Source organism: Dendropsophus ebraccatus, chromosome 3, assembly GCF_027789765.1.
Source record: "Dendropsophus ebraccatus isolate aDenEbr1 chromosome 3, aDenEbr1.pat, whole genome shotgun sequence".
NCBI lineage: Eukaryota > Metazoa > Chordata > Amphibia > Anura > Hylidae > Dendropsophus > Dendropsophus ebraccatus.
In genome coordinates, this window is record NC_091456.1 from 77,200,384 (window position 1) to 77,213,532 (window position 13,149).

Genomic DNA, 13,149 nt, shown 5'->3' on the forward strand with positions numbered 1-13,149 from the left:
TTTTCATCTCCTCAAACATATTATGATCAAGCATCTTTTATCTTTGAGGTTGAGCCCCACAATAAGGATTTTATCTGATATTATCTTACATGGGAAATGCTGTTTATTCCTCGTTTACTATCATTTATTTGTGTTACTGCATCATTTCTGTGAAGACGCTGCAGTACTGGAATGAAACTCCAACATGTGTGAACATAGCCCCAATTTCACTGCAGACTTTTGCCTAATCAGCGAAGTTGCAGCAGTTGCTTCTGGCTGGTCAGAGATGGTGAATCACTCAGGGGATTGAGGGATGCAGCCAAGCCTCCTGTGAAATCACGCCCTGCCCCCTGCCTGCATCATCAGCCTGTGCTCAGCAAACACACACAATGTGAGACAGAAGCATGGAATATTTATCTCCTAAGGTGGGAGTGCAGTGGGAGCAGGAACAATGTGGATTGGCACAGAGGCCATTTTTCTTCACTTTTTGGATTTCTATCAGCTACCAGTGTGGCAGAACCGTACAGATATGGTAATACATTGTATAGACACATCTATATAAATTTTAATGAACTTTTAATAGAAAAACAGTTTTCCTTTTGTGGAGTTCCCCCTTTAAATGGTTTATTAGGAAGTTTATAGACACTACATTTCTCATCCACCAATGTCCACTGTTGTCCAGGGTGAAAATTTACATTTTTTTAAAATTTTGACATTTTCTAATTTTTGGTACTGTCACAACAATAGCTGTTGAACAAAACATAGTAATAGTCTCATTATTGTAGCTACAATGGTTTGGCTATTTTATTGGGATTTGTTTGCATGAGATTCACAAATATTTTTGTCTGCTTCGCTTATCTCTAGTAATAAAACCTGAACAATAACATTATTATTTATTCCACACAGTGAATTCGGTATAAAAAAGATATGATTACTGTATTTTGTTAATCTGCCTCCCCAAAAAACTGTATGTAGGTTAACCCCCGACGGCCGGAGCATACATTACCTGCTCCATACTCCGGCTTGCTTCGGGGGCCAATCAGTGCGCTGCCCCACCACAGCCACTGATTGGCTGAGCGAGACGTCCAACCGGTAGCCCCCGAAGCAAGCCGGAGCGGGGAGCAGGTAATGTATGCTCCGGCTGGCGGGGGTTAACTTACATACTTGCAGCGAGATGTCAATCCCACTGTGAGTATGTATTCTCATAGAAAAGAACTGGCAATGGATCCGCAGCCGATTTTGCTGCAAATTCGCTGTGGATCTGGTACGTGTGAAGCTACATGGTAAAAGTACTTGTTTAGAACTCGTCCCACAAAAAATAAGCCCTCATATAGCTATGGTGCAAATGCTTGTGCATTAACCCCTTCCTCCGAACAAGATTTTGGGTGGAGACCAGACTTGGATGGATGGGACATTTTATTAACTTTTTATTCAATTTTATCTAATAGATGATAAATCAGTAATTTTGGAGCTTGGTGTTATTACATTTAGGCCGATCACTGTGTGGGATCAATAATTTAATTTAATTCATTTAATCATTAGATTGCATATACTGATCAATGCTAGCATTGATTAGTCACATCAGTGCTCTGCTGATTTACTTAATCAGAAACTGAGGCTGCCACAGAAGGCAAGTATTAGGGTCCTATTACACGGATCAACTTTTAATGATTAACGACTAATGGTGCGTTTACACAGAGAGATTTATCTGACAGATCTTTGAAGCCAAAACCAGGAACAGACTATAAACAGGGATCAGGTCTAGAGATGAGCGAACCTCGAGCATGCTCGAGTCGATTAGAACCCGAACTTTCGGCATTTGATTAGAGGTGGCTGCTGAAGTTGGATAAAGCCCTAAGGCTATGTGGAAAACATGGATATAGTCATTGGCTGTATCCATGTTTTCCAGACAACCTTAGAGCTTTATCCAAGTTCAGCAGCCACCGCTAATCAAATACCGAACGTTCGGGTTCGGATGGACTCGAACCCGAACCCGGTTTGCTCATCTCTAATCAGGTCATAAAGGAAAGACTGGGATCTATACTCTTTTCAAATCCATTCCTGGCTTTGGCTTCCAAAATCTGTCAGATAAATCTTTCTGTGTAAACACACCATTACGATAAGCCAGCGCAAACGAGTTTGTTTATCGTCAACCTAAAATCGCTCACCATATTACACAGAATGATAATTGTTAGTTACGATCATTACTACGATCCCAGCAAAACAATGAACAGTGTGCAATTACACTGAACAATGACTGAACAAATGCTGAACTAATCAACGACATATGAACGATATTTCGATCGTTGCCTGCAATTGCACAGAACGATTATCGTTTAAGTTAATGATTTTTCGCACAATAACCGTCTTGTGTAATAGGGTCCTTACACTCTGGCAGCCCTAGAAACCAATCAGCATACCGTTCTTTGCTGCAGGGGTGCCAGTCAGTCCCCTGGCAGGTCTGGCACCTAGCAGGGCTCTCCGGCATGTTACGATCAATATTGATTGCAGCATGCACAGGGTTAAATTTCTGGAATTGGACTCAAGTCTGCTTCCTGTAATTGCAGACAGGTGTCAGCCCTTACATACATCAAACACCCACTCCATATATAGCAGGGTCAGCTCCTGAGCCAGCGCTATATGCAACAACTACCAGGCTGCTGTAAAAAGGTGTATCTATGTGCAGGATCTTATTTTACAATACATGTTTATTTCTGCTCTTGTTCATTTATATATGTGTCCAGCAGAGGTTGCTGTACACAAGTGGAAAACTATATTTATTTTTACCATAAAGCTGAACAACATTATGTGAATTTTCTATTTTAGCAAGACAAGTATTTAAAAAGTTTTCAGCTGGATATGTTGATGTTATTCGGACTGATTAAATATATGGAGCCACCTCTTTGTGGGGACAGGTTCTTGGTTTTAAGGAAACCCCAGAATTATACTCCTATTTACACAGATATTTGGCTTTAACCCCTTAACGACATCGGGCGTAAGTATTTGCCCCCGCAGGGTGGGCTTTAACGCAAACGGGCGTATACTTACGCCCGATGTTTCCCCGATCGCTGTGTGTTCACACACAGCGGTCGGGGAAGATGGCCTGCTATAATGTATAGCAGGCCATCTCTGCCCGTCGACACGGGGGGTGATTAACCCCTCCCGTGCTGACGATCGCTGCTATATGCTGATCAATACAGATCAGCATATAGCAGCTGAAAACAGCTTTCCGGGTCATCGGTGACCCGGAAAGCAATGGCGATTGGTGCTGTCCGAGATAGCACCAATCGCCATAAGTGTCCCCAAGAAAGATGGCGCCTTTGCCACCCCCTAGATCGCCGTGATAGGCCGGCCAGTACCGGCCTGCCAATCACGGCGATCATACTGTAAAAACACAGTTTTGCCGGGTTCTGCACCCCTCAGCTAGGTAGCTGAGGGGTGCAGAACAGGTGTGTGTTGTGCAGGTTTACCATACTCACCTGATCTGGGCGTCCGGAGCGACGATCTGCGGTCCGCGCCGTCCTCGCGTCTTCTTCGGTTCACTTCCGGGTTCGGTCGTCCAGCGTTGGAAATCTTCGTAATCACTCGGGTCCTCGGGTTCGGCGGTCCTCAGCAATCTCCGGCAGCATCGCTCTACTGCCCCCTAGCGGCTGATCAGTGAATATCATTCACTGATCAGTTGCTTTGGGTTAAAAAGATTTTTATTTTTTTTTCCAATTTTTTTTTTTTATTTTTTTGCGCCCTAACGCCGCTGAGTGCTGATCAGCATTGCACGTAAGTGCGCCGCTGATCAGCAACTCCTCCTTTTTGGCGTAGGGGCGTTTTTTCCCCCCTATATCCTACCGCCACTGTCTGCTGATAAGTACCGCACATAAGTGCGGCATTTATCAGCAGCTTCTTTCTTGGCGTAGGGATATTTTTTCTTACTGTCAAAAAAAACACTACACTACACCACACTACATGAAATAAAGTTTTACACTACACCACTACACATTTACATACCCCATATACCAATCCCCATATAAAGATGGCCCCCAGGGTGTTTTCGGAGTCAGAGGCATACGTTATTATTGCCTCCGACACCGAAACAGCCAGTGAGGATGAATGGGGGGATCCTTCGTTCCTACATTCATCCTCATCATCCTCATCATCCAGTGACGTGTCTGGGGGGTAGCGTAGCGTACGCTGCCCCCCAGACACGTCTTTTCTGCCAGTACCGTCCCAATAAGAGATGACGGTATGGCGTGAAATTCTCCAAACTCTGTGAGAGTACCTCAGGGTACACTTACAGATTTAGGGTATGTGCACACTCCGGAATGGCGAAGGATAACCCTTTGTGCATTCCGCAGCTGGCACCCGCCGGCAGACTGATGCAGGCGCGTGTCTCCCCCCGTGTCATAGACTCCATCCTATGCACGGGCGGATTCCGTTGTCCGTCCAAAGAATGAACACGTTCATTCTTTGGACAGAGGGCAGAATCCGCCCATGTATAGAATGGAGTGTGACACGAGCGGAGACGCGCACCTGCATCAGTCCGCCGGCGGGTGCCAGCTGCGGAATGCACAAAGGGTTATCTTTCGCCATTCTGCAGTGTGCAGGTACCATTACAGTGTATGAAGGAATGGACACCCAAATCCACCCCCAGATGCCCCCAGATGACCCCCCTCATCCTCGGAGTTAGTAGGGAGATCATTCGGGAAATGATCTTCCCACTGCTGGATAAAGGTTACCACCTGTACGGGGATAACTTTTATACCAGCACCCCCTCTTCCGGTCCCTCGCTGCCCGAGCTACTGTAGCTTGCGGCCTATCCGAAAATATCAGAAGCTGTAATAAAGCCCTAGTATTTAGCAGCCATGGAGCGGACCCAGCGCTTCTGGATATGAGGGACCCCGTATCGCACCAGGGCAACATTTTCCAGGTGACGTCCCCCACACTGGAGAAAGGGAGACCCCAGAAGAAGTGCAGAGTGAGGCGTTACAGGGGGATCAGAAAGGACACCATTTACCAGTGTGACGCCTGTCCTGATCACCCCGGCCTCTGCATACTGGATTGCTTCAAGGCGTACCACACGTCATCGGAGTTCTACATTATCTAAATTCTGTCCCTTATTCCTATTTCAGGGGTCACGTTGATCCAGGGATTATTCTGATCGCCATTATGGAGTCGGGAAGGAATTTTTCCCCTGTGATGAGGCTACTGTCGTCTGCCTCACGAGGGTTTTTTGCCTTCCTCTGGATCAACACAGGTTGAATTTGATGGACACCTGTCATTTTCAACCTTATAAACTAATAATTGGCCTAATACCCCCAAATAAATTAATAATTGTCCCTTTTCCCCAGCTAAGTAGGTATGGCCGCCATTCCCATTAGAGGATGCCATGATGCAATTACAAAGCCTCTGTGCGGCCAGGACAGTAGAAACCCCCCACAAGTTACCCCATTCTGGAAACTACACCCCATAAGGAATCTAACGAGGGGGGCAGTGGGGATATGGCCCCCTGGTGATGGCCACATTTGGGCCGTGAAAATGAAAAAACTGTATTTTTTATTTTCACGGCACATGTTCCACATATGTGCCTGTCACCAGTGGGGTATTTTCGTACTCAGGGGAAATTACCCTACACGTTTTGTGTTCACTTTCTTTTTTAACCCCTTGTGGAAAAGGAAAAAATCAAGGCTAGACCAACATTTAGTGTAGAAAATGTTTAATTTTTACACTAAATCATTGATCTTGTCTTGATTTTTTCATTTTCACAAGGGGTTAAAAGATAAAAAAAAAACACTAAATGTGTAGAGCAATTTTCCCTGAGTACGGAAATACCCCACATGTGGACATAAAGCGCCATGTGGGTGCAGGGTAAGCCTCCAAAGGGAAGGAGCGCCATTTGGCTTTTGGAGGCTGGATTTGGCTGGAATGCCAAGACAGTTGAACCCCCCCACAAGTGACCCCATTATGGAAACTACACCCCTCAGGGAATGTGAGGGGTGGAGTGAGCATATGGACCCCACTGGTGACGGGCACAAATGTGGAACAATATGGCGTGAAAATGAAATATTACATTTTTTACACTATAATGTTGGTTTAGCCTTAAATTTTTCATTTTCACAAGAGGTTAAAAGAGAAAAAAACACACAAAATGTGTAGAGCAATTTCCCGTGAGTCCGTAAATACCCCACATGTGGACATAAAGCGCCATGTGGGCGCAGAGCAAGCCTCCAAAGGGAAGGAGCGCCATTTGGATTTTGGAGGCTGGATGTGGCCAGAATGGATGATGAACACCATGTCGCATTTACAGAGCCCTCGTGCTGCCAAAACACTGAAAACCCCCCACAAGTGACCCCATTGTGGAAACTACACCCCTCAAGGAATCTAACAAGGGGTGCAGTGAGGATATGGACCCCTTGATGACGGCCACATTTGTGCCGTGAAAGTGAAAAAATGAAAATTTTCCTTTTCATGTCACATTGTTCCACATGTGTGCCCGTCACCAGTGGGGTCCATATGCTTACTGAACCCCTTGTTAGTTTCCTTGAGGGGTGTAGTTTCCAGAATGGGGTCACTTGTGGGGGGTTTCCAGTGTCTTGGCAGCACGAGGGGTCTGTAAATGCGACATGGCCCTTGAAATCCATTCCAGTAAAATCCAGCTTGCAAAGACCAATTGGCGCTCCTTCCCTTTGAAGGCTCGTCCTGCGCCTGCTTGGCACTTTATGTCCACATGTGGGGTATTTCCGTACTCGGGAGAAACTACGCTACACGTTTGGTGTTTTTTTTTTCTTTTATCCCCTTGTAAAAAATGAAAAATGAAAGCTAGAACAACATTTTAGTGTAAAAAATAGAATTTTTCCTTTTTCACGCCACATTGTTCTGAAAATCTGTGAAGCACCTGTGGGGTCCAAATGCTCACCGCACCCCTTGTTACATTCCTTGAGGGGTGCAGTTTTCTAAATGGTGTCCCTTTAGGGTTGCTCTTTAGGTTTTGGCACCCCAGAGCCTTTGCCAACCTGAAGTGTCACGGTCAAAAATGACCAAATATAACGGGGCAATCAATATTGGGGTGCATTTCTCTGCTAATAGGTTTATCATTATGAAAGATATTGGATTACAATAAAATCTCTGCACAGAAAATAAAAATTTGACTCCCCTAAAGGGTTAAAACACTTTCTGGATGTGCTTTTGCAGAGTTTGGGGGGTGCAGTTTCTGAAATGGGGTGCTTTGTGGGGCTTTCTAACACACAGTCCCCTCAAATACACTTTGAACCAGAACAGGACCCTAAAATTATCTGATTTTGAAATTTTACTGAAAATTTGGAAATTTGCTGCTAATGTTTTACGCTTTCTATTGTCTAAAAAAAATGAAATATAGTTTAATAAAAGCTACCAACATAAAGTAGACATGTTGCTAATGCAATTTAATATATAATTTATGTGGCATAACCATTTTCTGTATAAGCAGAAAGGTTTCAAAGTTGGAAAAATGCATTTTTTCTAAATTTTTCACGTTATTTTGGTGTTTTTCATAAAGATTCGTTATGAGTATCAACTCCATTTTACCAGAAATGTAAAGTACCATATGTCACGAGAAAACAAACTCAGAATCGTCCGGATAGGTAAAAGCATTCCGAAGTTATTAATGAATAAAGTGACACAGGTCATATTCATAAAATTTGTCTCTGTCCTTAAGGCCATTTCAGGCTCTGTCTGGGGTTAAAAGCATTTACCATAAAACATGATGTATTGCTATTAGTTCCATTATTAAAATTAGGTGCTGATCCCGGCTTGGCAATCCATTGTTGGTCACATCAAGTCTAGAAAATTTGTAATAAAAGCAACAAAAAGTCGCATATATGCAAGCAAGGTGCTGATAGAAAGTACAGATCATGATGCAAAACATGACACCTCACACAGGCCCACAGACTGAAATATAAAAGGATTATAAGGATGGTAAAAGACCAATTTTGAGATCATTTTTTAAAAGGTTTTAATTTTTTAAAAGCTGTTAAATAAAATAAAAATGATATAAGTTACATATCCTTGTAATTGTACTGACTTGAGGAACATACTATATAAAACATGTCAGTTTTACCATAGGTTGAACGGTGTAAACACGAAACCCCCCAAATTAAAAATAGTGTGTTTTTTTTATTTATTTTACCACACAAATTACCACCCATTTAGCAGCATATGTTATGGAAAAATTATGTCTGACATTGCAAAGTACAATTGGGGTCTCAAAAAATTTACCCCCTTAGGGACCCATTGATGCGGGTATGTCATCAGTCCTTAAGGAGTTAAAAGATGCAACGGACAAGAAGGCGGATGTGTCACTCGAGAGCATACTCCAACTCTGCTAATGTAAGTAAAGCAGCATTTTCCTCTGTTCCAGTGTCCGACCAGAGCCTTAAAAGGGTACTCCAGCAAAAATCTTTTTCTTTAACCCTTAGGCGACCCTGGACGTACCCGTACGTCCAGGGCCACCTACCCGCGTTCAGAGCGGGGCCGTGCGGCGGCCGCGCTCTGAACCGCCGCAATCCCGGGTGCCGCATGTAGCCCAGGATCGCGGCTATTAGCGCCAAAAACATCATGGCGCCAAAAATGACACCTCACACAGCCCCATAGACCAAAGGATAAAAGCGTTAAAAGACTGGGAATAGAGCGACATTAAGTGACATATATTTGTTAACAATGGTTTGAATTTTTTACAGGCCATCAGATACAATAAAAGTTATAGATGTTATATACCGTTTTAATCGTAACGACTTGAGGAACATATATAACAAGTCAGTTTTACCCCAGGGCGAACGGTGTAAAAACACAAATCCCCCAAATAAAAGAAATACGTTTTTTTTTTTTCAATTTCACCACAGTGTACTTTATGCAAAAATTCAGCCTGTCATTGCAAAGTAAAATTAGTAGCGCAAAAAATAAGGGCTCATGTGGGTTTCTAGGTGGAAAAATGCAAGTGCTATGGCCTTTTAAACACAAGAAGGAAAAAACGAAAATGCAAAAATTGAAATTGGCCGGGTCCTCTAAGGGTTAAAATCAACTGATTTCAGAAAGTTACATAGATTTGTAATTTACTTCTATTTAAAAATCTCCAGTATTCAGCTGCTGTATGTCCTTCAGGAAGTGGTATATTCTATCCAGTCGGACACAGTGCTGTCTACTGCCATCTCTATCCATGTCAGGAACTATCCAGAGCAGTATCAAATCCCCATTAAAAAAAAACACCTCTCTGGTGCTGGACAGTTCTTGTCAAGGATAGAGGTGGCAGCAGAGAGCACTGTGATAGACTGGAAAGAATATACCACTTCCTGCAGGACATACAGCAGTTAATTAGAAAGAAATTACAAATCTATATAACTTTCTGAAATCAGTTAATTTGAAAGAAAAAGATTTTTGCAAGAGTACCCCTTTAAGCATTTGTATTAGTCAGCTTAGTAGAGGAATTAAGGATGGTGTCCATAAAGAAAAACTCCTATATCAAGAGGCCAATTTAAAATCTGTGGCTGAATATTTTTGCTATTTCCCTTTTGGTGCTCTGTAAATATCATCAAAGAATTTGGCTCTTTGGTGACAAAGCTTCCAAAAACTATTTTTGACCCGTACCCTTTGAACCTAGTCATCTTACTGGTTAACATAGTAACATAGTTAATAAGGTTAAAAGAAGACAAGAGTCCATCAGGTTCAACCTAGGGAAACCCTACTGCGTTAATCCAGGGGAAGGCAAAAACCCTTATGAGGCAGATGACAATTGCAATGGCAACCAGAACAATCCCTGGATCAACGTATCACTGGAAATCTAATGCCCATAACTTGTAATATTATATTGTGCAAGAGCATCCAGGCCTCCCTTGAACTTATTTAATGAATCGGCCATGACAACATCATGTGACAGAGAGTTCCACGGTCTTACCGCTTGTACAGTAAAGAACCTGCGTCGATGGTGAAATCTTCTCTTCTCTAGACGTAGAGGATGCCCCCTTGTCATGGTTACAGATCTAGGAGTAAAAAGACCACTACAAAGATCTCTGTACTGTCCATTCATATATTTGTACATTGTGATCAGATCGCCCCTAAGACGTCTTTTTTTCTAGTGTAAATAACCCCAAGCTTGATAACCTGTCCTGGTACTGTAACCCACCCATTCCCTTAATGTCCTTTGTTGCCCTCCTCTGCACCAGCTCCAGCTCAGCCGTGTTCTTCTTATATACCGGTGCCCAAAACTGTACACAGTATTCCATATGTGGTCTGACCAGTGATTTATAAAGAGAGAAAACTATGTTCTCATCTTTAGCATCTATACCTTTTTTGATGCATCCCATTATTTTATGAGCCTTGGCAGCTGCTGCCTGGCACTGATCACTAAAGTTGAGTTTACTGTCCACCAATACCCCCAGGTCCTTTTCAGGAGCAGTTTTACCCAGTATTTTATTATTTAGCAAAAAACTGTACTTATTATTTCTACGGCCCAAGTGCATAACCTTACATTTATCCACATTAAACTTAATTTGCAATTTCACTGCCCAATCCTCCAGCTTCTCCAAATCCCTCTTTAATATGATATTATCATCCTCTGTGGTGATTACTCTACCCAGTTTAGTATCATCTGCAAAAATGGAGATTCTACTCTGTAGCCCCTCCACTAGATCATTAATAAAAATATTAAAAAGAAGTGGACCCAACACTGACCCCTGTGGTGCCCCACCAGTAACTAAAACCGAATCTGAATACAGCTGCTGTCCTCGGTCCTGTCAATGCCGGTCCCATTGTCACCATCAGTATGCCTGTTCGGCCTGTTGGAGGAGGAGGTCTGGACGCCCCACCAGCGCACCTTTTTAAGGGAGACGTTATTTCTCGCTCGTAAGTCCATCGCCATCAGATGGATGGACCCCCGTCCCCCTAACCTTTCCATGTGGAAAAAACAGGTCAACACCGTAATGATGTATGATAAAATTGTATATTTGCACCGTAAATGCCCTAAAAAATTTGCTAAAGTATGGGGCGCGTGGAAGGACTCACACCTGACAACATCCCCCCCAGATAGGAATTAATATGGTAAAGTGTGTCATTGAATCACCTCAGTTATATTTATGTTTATATTTATGTTTGCAACGAGTTATTTCTGAATGTAAGTCACCTGTATGTAGTACCTCTTGTCATGCTTACCATTCTATTGACCATGATGGAATTGCTCATGATTCTCCTTTCTTGATGATACCTATGCCAATTCTCTTTTGTACTGCATTTTTATACATTTTTAATAAAACTGAGTTTAAAAAAAAAAAAACGAATCTGAATATGTTCCATCAATGACCACCCTCTGTTTTCTATCACACAACCAGTTACTTACCCTTTTGCATATGTTTTCCCCGAGTCCCAGTATCCTCATTTTGTAGATTAACCTTTCATGTGGCACAGTATCAAATGCCTTTGAAAAGTCCAGATACACAACATCCACAGCCTCCCCCAGGTCCAGTCTATAACTCACCTCTTCATAGAAGCCGATCAAATTATTCTGACAAGGCCGATTCCTCATAAATCCATGCTGGTGCTGTGTTATAAGATTATTTTTATTAAGATACTCCAGTATAGCATCTCTTACAAACCACTAAAATACTTTACCTACTATAGATGTTTCGATAAATCGTTCATTTTGATCATTTAATATGTTCATAAATCGTTGTTCGTCGTTCGCAAAAAATTCGCTGATCGTTCATTGTAAACAGTCGTCGCGCGATAGTCCGGCCGCCCGCAGCCCCGCCCGCCGCCAGGCCCCCCGCTCGCAGCCCGACTCCCCGCTCATCCACAGCCCCCTGCGCCGACTCAATCGCCACCCCTGCCGCTGCTCTGATCGCCACCCCCGCCGCCCCGATCGCCACCGCCGCTCCGATCGCCCCCCCCGCCACCTCTCTGATCGCCCCACCCCCACCCGCCGTCGCTCCGATTGCCCCTGCCGCCCCTGCCGCCCCGGCCACGAGCATACGTTACCTGCTCCGCGTAGCAGGTCTTCGTGATCCCCGGCTCCCCTCTTCAGCGCATTGATTGGCTGAAGAGATGAGCCGGGAATTTCCAACGGCTCCTCTTTTAAAAATTCCCGGCTCCCCTCTTCAGCCAATCAATGCAAGGCAGCACTGATTGGCTGAAGAGGAGCCGTTTGAAATTTCAAACGGCTCCCCTCTTCAGCCAATCAATGCACGATCGGACCAATTATCGCTCTGTGTAAACTTAGCATAAGGGTCCATTTACACAGAAAGATTATCTGACAGATTATCTGCTAAAGATTTGAAGCCAAAGCCAGTAACAGACTATAAACAGAGAACAGGTCATAAAGGTATGCATGAGATTTCTCCTCTGTTCAAATCCACTCCTGGTTTTGGCTTCAAATCTTTGGCAGATAATCTGTTAGATAATCTTTCTGTGTAAATGGACCCTAATGGTACTTTTACATGGTGCGATAATTCGCCCGATCGCCCGATTAACGATTTTGAATGAACAATGTTTTTTTTATAACGATCAGCTTTTAGACGGAACGATACGGAAAATTCGCTTTGCGATCGTTTTGCAATCGTTTAAGCCTATCTCACACATAGGGGAAATCGTTGAAAGACTGTTTACACTGAAAAATCTGCGAATTTTTTGCGAACGATCAACGATGATTTAAGAACATGTTGAAAGATCAAAATGAACGATTTCTCACTCGTTGTTTGATAGTTTGCAGCATTTACACGTACGATTATCGTTCGAATTCGACCGTTATCGTGCAAAAACGAACGATAATCGTCCCGTGTAAAAATACCATAAAGGAGTTTCATTTATTTATACAGTTTTCAGGTGCCAGGAAAGGAAGAAAGATCCCAAAAGACTCATTAGCCAGATGATTAGGATCATTCTGGGAGCTTACAAATTATCCGGTAAAGAACCTCCCATTACACTAAGGGCACACTCCAACCATTCCAAATTGGCCTACTGCACAAAGATGGCTCAAAGCAAGGATCCAACCTTCAGCACAGGAGTTTTAAGTGCAGCCATATAATTTAGGGTCCATCTAAACAGAAAGATTATCTGACAGATTCTGAATGATTTGCCATCTCTGACCAGCCAGAATCAGCTGCTGCGACTTTCCTGATTGTGCGAAACTCTGCAGTTAAATTAGGGCTATGTTCACAC